This window comes from Salvelinus sp. IW2-2015, linkage group LG31 (assembly GCF_002910315.2).
Source record: "Salvelinus sp. IW2-2015 linkage group LG31, ASM291031v2, whole genome shotgun sequence".
Classification (NCBI taxonomy): domain Eukaryota; kingdom Metazoa; phylum Chordata; class Actinopteri; order Salmoniformes; family Salmonidae; genus Salvelinus; species Salvelinus sp. IW2-2015.
In genome coordinates, this window is record NC_036870.1 from 17,967,968 (window position 1) to 17,977,510 (window position 9,543).

The 9,543-nt window shown below is 46.3% G+C and overlaps 1 pseudogene; it reads right to left on the minus strand.

Moving 5' to 3' along the window:
* Window positions 1-3,976, minus strand: part of LOC111955730 (succinate dehydrogenase assembly factor 3, mitochondrial-like) — a 31,014-nt pseudogene extending 27,038 nt beyond the window's left edge.
* Between the last annotated feature and the right edge of the window lie 5,567 nt (window positions 3,977-9,543).

Consider the following 9,543-nt stretch of genomic DNA (forward strand, 5'->3'; position numbering starts at 1 on the left):
CCTCCGATTTGACACACTGAACTCTATCTGAGAAGTAGTTGGTGAACCAGGCGAGGCAGTCATTGGAGAAACCAAGGCTGTTGAGTGTGCCGATATGAATGCGGTGATTGACAGAGTCGAAAGCCTACATAATCATTCTTGGTTGGATAAATAATACATAAATGGTTTGATAAATGAATCCTTGGAAGCTATCAGGACACAGGCCTATGCCAGTCTGCCTGTGAAGTCATTTTACTAGCAGAATCTGAAAATACCCATATCGAATGGCAGAATAAGTAGTCTAGTCTCACTCCAGATACAGGACTGAGTGCCACTGTCAGACAGCACCATCTGTGTTACACTCCATTAATTTGTCAGTAAATTAAGTTAGAAATTGTGCTACTAATGCACATGACGCCAAAAACACGTATCGTAAAAGTAATGATGTTTTTGCTTGTGTGTCTGTGTGTGTATCTAACAACATCATGCTTTATGACTGTTTTTGAGAACCAGAGGACTTTTGAACCACCTCAGGGACATCACAAAGGAGGCTTGGCAGATAAAATGCATCAGAGCCTCTGGTGTGCGTACAGATGGCAGATTGATAGGGGGAAAGTTGCTCTGATGATTCTCATCACTTAATTTGTCATGCTCCACTCAATGAAGACTGAGTGAACCTGGGAACCCGTGTGGGAGTTTCAAATGTTCCGTTTGAATAGTGCAGTTTTCATCTTTGGTTGACTTGATATCTTAACTATGCTGTTGAAATTTGTGGTATTTCTCCGTGAGGAAAAGCAGAGAACATGTATAACTTCAATTTATGAATTGAAAATGTTGCTTAGTTTTCAACAAAGGTTTATAATGTCATTAACCAAACTTGAATTTGAGTTTCTATACCTATTAAGCCCACCAAAATATAAGCTTAGACATAAAAAAATATACTGCTATAATTAAATTAACTGAGAATACATTACATATGATGAAATGACAATACTCCAAGCCGCAGCTCCATACTATTTGTAAGACATGGAGAACTGATACTATACACTTGTTGTTGGGGTGGGATTGGTGTGGGGTGTAGGGGGTCCGTGGGTGGCTTTTGACCATTTCTGTGGATTCCTCATGCCTTACTCATTGTTAGAAAACTGCTTGGTCCAAATCGGATGTTATGTACTGTATCTGTTGATTTGGGTGCTAAATTTTAGCTTAATTTCTCAGAGATCAAATTATATTTCATAAAAATAATGCTGCAGAAATACTAATCATATACTGAAATGACATGGAATGACCCTGAAGTGAAGATAGTTTAAAATCTCCCTCTCGATTGTTGTATTACAAAGGTACAGGTACACCAAGGTAGGTACACCAAGTCACTTGGCTCTGTCATATCCTCGCATGGTCACATGGTCTCTCCTATCATTGCTATGCAGACGACACACAATTAATCTTCTCCTTTCCCCCCTCTGATAACCAGGTGGCGAATCGCATCTCTGCATGTCTGGCAGACATATCAGTGTGGATGACGGATCACCACCTCAAGCTGAACCTCGGCAAGACGGAGCTGCTCTTCCTCCCGGGGAAGGACTGCCCGTTCCATGATCTCGCCATCACGGTTGACAACTCCATTGTGTCCTCCTCCCAGAGTGCTAAGAACCTTGGCGCGATCCTGGCAAACACCCTGTCGTTCTCAACTAACATCAAGGCGGTGACCCGTTCCTGTAGGTTCATGCTCTACAACATTCGCAGAGTACGACCCTGCCTCACACAGGAAGCGGCGCAGTCCTAATCCAGGCACTTGTCATCTCCCGTCTGGATTACTGCAACTCGCTGTTGGCTGGGCTCCCTGCCTGTGCCATTAAACCCTACAACTCATCCAGAACGCCGCAGCCCGTCTGGTGTTCAACCTTCCCAAGTTCTCTCACGTCACCCCGCTCCTCCGCTCTCTCCACTGGCTTCCAGTTGAAGCTCGCATCCGCTACAAGACCATTGTGCTTGCCTACGGAGCTGTGAGGGGAACGGCACCTCCGTACCTTCAGGCTCTGATCAGGCCCTACACCCAAACAAGGGCACTGCGTTCATCCACCTCTGGCCTGCTCGCCTCCCTACCTCTGAGGAAGTACAGTTCCCGCTCAGCCCAGTCAAAACTGTTCGCTGCTCTGGCACCCCATGGTGGAACAAACTCCCTCACGACGCCAGGTCAGCGGAGTCAATCACCACCTTCCGGAGACACCTGAAACCCCACCTCTTTAAGGAATACCTAGGATAGGATAAAGTAATCCTTCTAACCCCCCCCCCCTAAAAAGAGTTAGATGCACTACTGTAAAGTGGTTGTTCCACTGGATATCATAAGGTGAATGCACCAATTTGTAAGTCGCTAAATGACTTAAATGTAAATGTACAGGTGGTGGACTAAAACATTAATAAAGGACAACAATATGGATGAATAAAGGAAAACAATATGACAATGCCAAGAGTGTGCAAAGCTGTCATCAAGGCAAAGGGTGGCAACTTTGATGAATCTCAAATATATTTTGATTTGTTTGACACTTTTTTGGTTACTATATGATTCCATATGAGTTACTTCATAGTTTATGTCTTCACTATTCTACAATTTAGAAAATATAAAAAATAAATAAAAACCCTTGAATGAGTAGGTGTGTCCAAACTTTTGAATGGTACTGTATGTGAGATTGCTGTTCATTGACTACAGCTCAGCGTTCAACACCATATTGCCCACAAAGCTCATCAATAAGCTAAAGACCCTTGGACTAAACACCTCCCTCTGCAACTGGATCCTGGACTTCCTGATAGGCTGCCCCCGGGTGTAAAGAGTAGGCAACAACACATCTGCCACGCTGATCCTATACACGAGGGCCCTTTAGGGGTGCGTGCTTATTCCCCTTTCTGTACTCCCTGTTCATCCACGACTGCGTGCCCAAGCACGACTCCAACACCATCATTAAGTTTGCTGACGACACATAGGTGGTAGGCCTGATCACAGACAACGATGAGACAGCCTATAGGGAGGAGGTCAGAGACATGGCAGTGTGGTGCCAGGACAACAACCTCTCCTTCAACGTGAGCAAGAGAAAGGACATGATCTAGGTCCAAAAGGCTCCTTATAACAGCGTCTACCCCAAGCCAGAAGACTGCTGAACAATTCATCAAATGGCAACCCGGATTATTTGCATTGACCCCCCCTCCTTTGTTTTTACACTGCTGCTACTTGCTGTTTATTATCTATGTATAGTCACTTACCCCTACCTACATGTACAAATTACCTCAACTAACCTGTACCCCCGCACATTGACTCGATACGGGTACCCCCTGTATATAGCCTTATTATTTTATTGTGTTACTTTTTTATATTTAGTAAATATTTTCTTAAACTGCATTGTTGGTTAAGGGTTTGTAAGTAATCATTTCACGCTAAACTCTACACCTGTTGTATTCGGGCGCATGTGACACACAATTTGATTTGATCTTGTGGAAACCCTTCCCAGAAGAGTGGTTGCTGTTATAGCAGCAAAGGGGGGACTAATTCCATATTAATGCCCATGACTTTTGAGATGTTCGACGAGGTGTCCACATACTTTTGTTGTGTATCTTCATTGTGTGCTGTGCTAAAATCTTAAATCAGAGGTGCAGTTAATTAAGGCTCTGAAATTATGTTAAACACTGCCATCGTTCGGCGAGGGTTTGAAAAAGCCACATGTTCTTCTATAATAAAAGTGACCAACCATACTGGTTAAATCTCCCTTGTCTCCTCAAAGACCGTGCACTTGCAATGACATGCGATTATGAACTGTTGCCAACGTACCCCCCATTCCCTCATGAAGACATTAACCTCCTCGGGCGCCGCCGTTTTGTTCCTTCTGAATTCATCTTTCACATACTGGTCTCCCAGCGCTCTCAAATCCATGGGCAGGAACTAGTGCAACAGCAAAATCCTCTTGTACAATGAGCAAACTCTCGATACATGGGAAGGATTCGCCATAAAGTCGTTGGTAAGAGAAACACGTAAAACAAATACATCTAGAATCCTAGCTAGGTAACTATGTATATGACGGTTACTTACTTAACTTTTCTTTAAAGACAACTTGGTAGCCGATTGTATGACAGGTGAATGCTAATTAAACTATAATTGGTAGTGTGATTCCTAGCTCGAGCTCACATCTTCAAGCCAAGCGACGCGTTCGCTACTATGTAAGGCAAGTCCTTTCGTGATAAATACTCATTCACATAAAAAGCAAGTCTCTCTGTAGATTTGCCGCTTTGGCAAATTTACAGTCATATTACAACTAGGACAGTTATACAACGGAACAGAACAGCGTTCCCTTGTTTATTCCCGAAAGTTGAATTTTCTTTGACTCTCGACTTGGATGATCAAACCTCAAGATGCATATGTTTTATTTTAGCGTCCTCTAGCGGTGAATGTGTCTTTGGATAACGCTCTGCAAGCCCAGGTAGTGGCGGGGAGAGGGACGGAAGCTATACTGTTAAATTAGGTTGGAGTCATTAAAACTCGTTTTTCAACCACTCCACACATTTCTTGTTAACAAACTATAGTTTTGGCAAGTCGGTTAGGACATCTACTTTGTGCATGACACAAGTAATTTTTCCAACAATTGTTTACAGACAGATTATTTCACTTATAATTCACTGTATCACAATCTCCAGTGGGTCAATAAATGGACAGATGACCCCAAGCATACTTCCCAAAGTGTCACGCCCTGGCCTTAGTATTATTTTTATTTATTATTTTAGTTAGTCAGGGTGTGACATGGGGTATGTGTGTATTTTGGGTATATATGATGTAACGGGTGTTGGTTGTAGTTTATGGTTTTGTGTTGAGTGTATGTATCTACGCTGGTCTATGGGTGTGTAGTTTACTAGGAAAGTCTATGGTGGCCGGAATGGGTTCTCAATTAGAGACAGCTGATTTCTGTTGTCTCTAATTGGAGCCATATTTAAGGCTGCCATAGGCTTTAGCGGTTTGTGGGTCATTGTACATGTCGACGTAAAGTAGTTTGTGTGTGCACTTGCGTTTTAGGTTTCACGATCGTTGTTGTTTGTTAGTGTGTTAAGTGTTACGTGTTCATCTTCGTCGTTATAATTAAAGATGTATTCAAGTCGTGTTGCGCCTTGGTCCTCTCTTTCACGTCAACACGATCGTGACAGAATGACCCACCAATCTACGACCAAGCAACATGACCAGCGGCAACAGGAGCAGCGCAAGGAGAAATGGACTTGGGAGGAAATCCTGGACGGTAAAGGACCCTGGGCTCAGCCAGGGGAATATCGCCATCCCAAGGCGAGCTGGGAGGCAGCGAAGGCAGAGAGGCGCTGGTATGAGGAGCAGCGCCGACGCGGGTTGGGAGCCCGAGAGTCAGACCCAAAAATTTCTTGGGGGGGGAACACGAGGAGTTGTGCCAAAGCCGGGTAGGATACCTGAGCCAACTCCCCGTGCTACCGTGGAGTGAGAGAGCGTCGTACTGGTCAGACACCGTGTTATGCGGTAAAGCGCACGGTGTCCCCAGTACGCGTGCTTAGCCAGTGCGGGCTATTCCACCTTGCCGCACTGGGAGGGGCTAGGTTGTGGGCATCGAGCCAGATGTCATGAAAGCCGGCCCAAGTATTTGGTCTCCAGTACGTCTCCTCGGGCCGGCATACATGGCACCAGCCTTACGAATGGTGTCCCCGGTTCGCCACGCATAGCCCAGTGCGGGCTAATTCCACCTCGCCGCACTGGCAAGGGCTACGGCACCATTTCAACCTGGTAAGGTGGGCAGGCTCCGGTGCTCAAGAGCACGTGTCCTCCTTCACGGTCCGGTATTACCCGGTGCCACCTCCAAGTACCAGTCCACCGGTGGCAGCCCCCCGCACCAGGCTGTCTCTCCGGGTTCTCTCTCCAGCTGCTCCCACCTGTTCCAGCGCTGTCAGAGCTTTCCTCCTCTCCAGCGCACCCAGTGCCTATACCAGCACCAGGCCTACTGTGCGCCTCAGCAGGGCAGAGTTCGGTCGTTCTGCCAACGCTTTCTGCCACTTGCCTGTTCTGCCCAGCGCCGTCTGAGCCATCTGTCTGCCCAGCGCCGTCGAGCCATCTGTCTGCCCCAGCGGCGCCTGAACTGCCCGTCTGCCCAGCGGCGCCTGAAACTGCCCGTCTGCCCAACGGCGCCTGAACTGGCCGTCTGCCTATGAGCTGCAAAGCTGCCCGTCCTGCAGAGCCTACAGAGCCTCCGCCAGACCGATCAGCCAGAGCCTTCCGCCAGACCGGATCAGCCAGAGCCTTCCGCCAGACCGATCAGCCAGAGCTTTCCGCCAGACCGGGTCAGCCAGAGCCTTCCCCACACCGGATCAGCCAGAGCCTTCCGCCAGACCGGATCAGCCAGAAAGCCTTCCGCCAGACCGCGAATGCCAGAGCCTTCCGCCAGACCGGATCAGCCAGAGCCTTCCGCCCAGACCGGATCACCAGAGCCTTCCGCCAGACCGGATCAGCCGAGCCTTCCGCCAGACCGGAATCAGCCAGAGCCTTCCGCCAAGACCGGCATCAGCCAGAGCCGTCCAGCCAGGACCAGGCCACAGCAAGCCGTGCCAGCCAGGACCTTGCCAGAGTCCTTCAGCCAGGAGCCTGCCAGAGGCCGTCCAGCCAGGACCTGCCAGGTCCCTCGCCAAGCCTGCCAGAGTCCTCAGCCAGGGACCTGCCAGAGTCCCTCAGCCAGGACCTGCACAGAGTCCCTCAGCCAGGACCTGCAGAGTCCCACCAGCCAGAACCTGCCAAGAGGCCCTCAGCCAGACCTGGCCAGAGTCCCTCAGCCAGACCTCCAGAGCCCCTTATCCCCGGCTGCATGCGTCCTTATCCCGGTGCTGCCCCTTATCCGGTGCTGCCCCTTATCCGGTGCTGCCCCTTATCCCGGTGCTGCCCTTATCCCGCGTGCTGCCCCTATCCCGGTGGCTCCCCCTTATGACTATGGTGGGGTGGCGGACCACGGACCAGTGCCGGAGCCGCCGCCCGTGGAAGGAAGCCCACCAGACCCTCCCTAGACTATGTGCTGGTGCGCCCGGAAGTTCGCACCTTAAGGGGGGGTTAGTGTCACGCCCTGGCCTAGTATTATTTGTTTTATTATTATTTTAGTTAGGTCAGGGTGTGACATGGGGTATGTGTGTATTTTGGTATTATATGGTAGAGGGGGTGTTGTTGTAGTTTATGGTTTTGTGTTGAGTGTATGTATCTAGCTGTGTCTATGGTGTGTTAGTTTACTAGGGAAGTCTATGGTGCCGGAATGGGTTTCTCAATTAGAGACAGCTGATTTCTGTTGTCTCTAATGTGAGCCATATTAAGGCTGCCATAGGCTTAGCTGTTTGTGGGTCATTGTACATGTCGACGTAAGTAGTTTGTGTGTGCACTTGCGTTTTAGGTTTCACGATCGTTTGTTGTTTGGTTAGTGTGTTAAGTGTTACGTGTTCATCTTCGTCGTTATAATTAAAGAAGATGTATTCAAGTCGTGTTGCGCCTTGGTCCTCTCTTTCATGTCAACACGATCGTGACACAAAGTTGTGGCAAAATGGCTTAAGGACAACAAAGTCAAGGTATTGGAGTGGCCATCACAAAGCCCTGACCTCAATCCTATAGAAGATTTGTGGGCAGAACAGAAAAAGCGTGTGCGAGCAAGGAGGCCTATACAAACCTGACTCAGTTACACCAGCTCTGTCAGGAGGTATGGGTCAAAATTCACCCAACTTATTGTGGGAAGCTTGTGGAAGGCTACCCGAAACGTTTGACCCAAGTTAAACAATTTATAGGTAATGCTACCAAATACTAATTGAGTGTATGTAAACTTCTGACCCACTGGGAATGCGATGAAAGAAATAAAGCTGAAATAAATAATTCTCTCTACTATTATTCTGACATTTCACATTCTTAAAATAAAGTGGTGATCCTAACTGACCTAAGACAGGGAATATTTACTTGGATTAAATGTCAGGAATTGTGAAAAACTGAGTTTAAATGTATTTGGCTAAGGTGTATGTAAACTTCCGACTTCAACTGTAATTATAGTCTCATCATCAGATGTATCAGGCAAGGAAACATCCAGTCAAACCTGCTTAGTATCATCCCCTGTAAGACAAAAATATTCCAACTTTAAAACGCAACAATGCCTTTGGTTACAATGTATTTTTTTAAATTCACTCCCCCCTTGTAAACTGATCTTAAATGATAGCACAATCAATGTCAGTTATATACTGTATATGTGCATGTTTGCATATTATTTTGACAGGTTGGAAGTAACACGTGTTTGTTCACATGCCCTAATTCACTTTTCCTACATTTTTTTCACAGGGTTTGGTCTGAAAGAGGGGAATGAAGATCACACTTTCACCTGTACTCTTTGTGTCTGTGCTGTGTATAGAATTTATGTATATCCAATACATTGTTTACTCAGACCCTAGCACTGTAGAACCAGCTGTTTTCTCACTGGGTAACCCCAGTGGAGTTCATTATGACAGCGGGGTTCCAAGACATACACCCAGGTAATTGACTTCTGAATATCAATTCACTGCATTTTGTTTGTTTGACAAGCGCAATGCTCTTGTCTGTTTTTAACGTGAAGCTCTTTTCTAGTCAACTGACTAATTGCATAATTAAGATTGGTTTTGTAAAGCTGTAAGGAATAATTATAGGATGCAGTTACTATATTTTAATTGGTGAACTTGCTATATGGCTGATGTGGTTCATGATTTGGGCATGTTACATACAGGGTTGGGTAGGTTACTTTCTAAATGTAATCCGTTACAGTTAGTAGTTACCTGTCCAAAATTGTAATCAAGTAACGTAACTTTTGTTTTACGCAAACGTAATCTGATTACATTTAGTTACTTTTAGATTGCTTTACCCTTAAGAGGCATTAGAAGAATAAAAAACGCATGTTACCAATTTGAACAACATCTATTGCAGGATAAATCATTGTAAAAGTTTACATAGCTGGATGTTAAATATTACTTTATGGGTTGGTTATGTAAGCTTCTTCTAACCCATTGCTTTCTACTACATATAATAATACGATTAAATTATATCTTTACATTTAAAACCGAGTCTATCAGAATTCCAGTCATTCCAATAAATGTTATACCCCTTGATCTTCACGAGTAGGACTTGGAAATATGGAAGTATAAATTAGTCAAATGATTTTACCTGAGCATGTCACGCCTGCTCCCGCTCTTCCCTCGAGCGCCATTACGCATTCCTGCCACCATCATTTACGCACACCTGCCTTCCCACGCGCTTCAGCGATATTGGACTCACTCAATCAACTGTTTATTACCTCCCCTATATTTGTCAGTTCCCCAGCTCTGTTCCCCGCTGCTGCATTGTTTGTCATATGTCCGTGTTTCCTGTGTGCTCACGCTGTTCCTGTCTTGTCCTCTGTCTGTTCTCGTATAAATGTCTGACTCCCTGTACCTGCTTCTCCTGTCCACCGTCGGTCCTCACAGAATGCAGCAGCCATCACACGAAGCATCGGGGAGTACTGGCGTTCCGGTTGGTGGTGACGTCAGTCCTGGGTC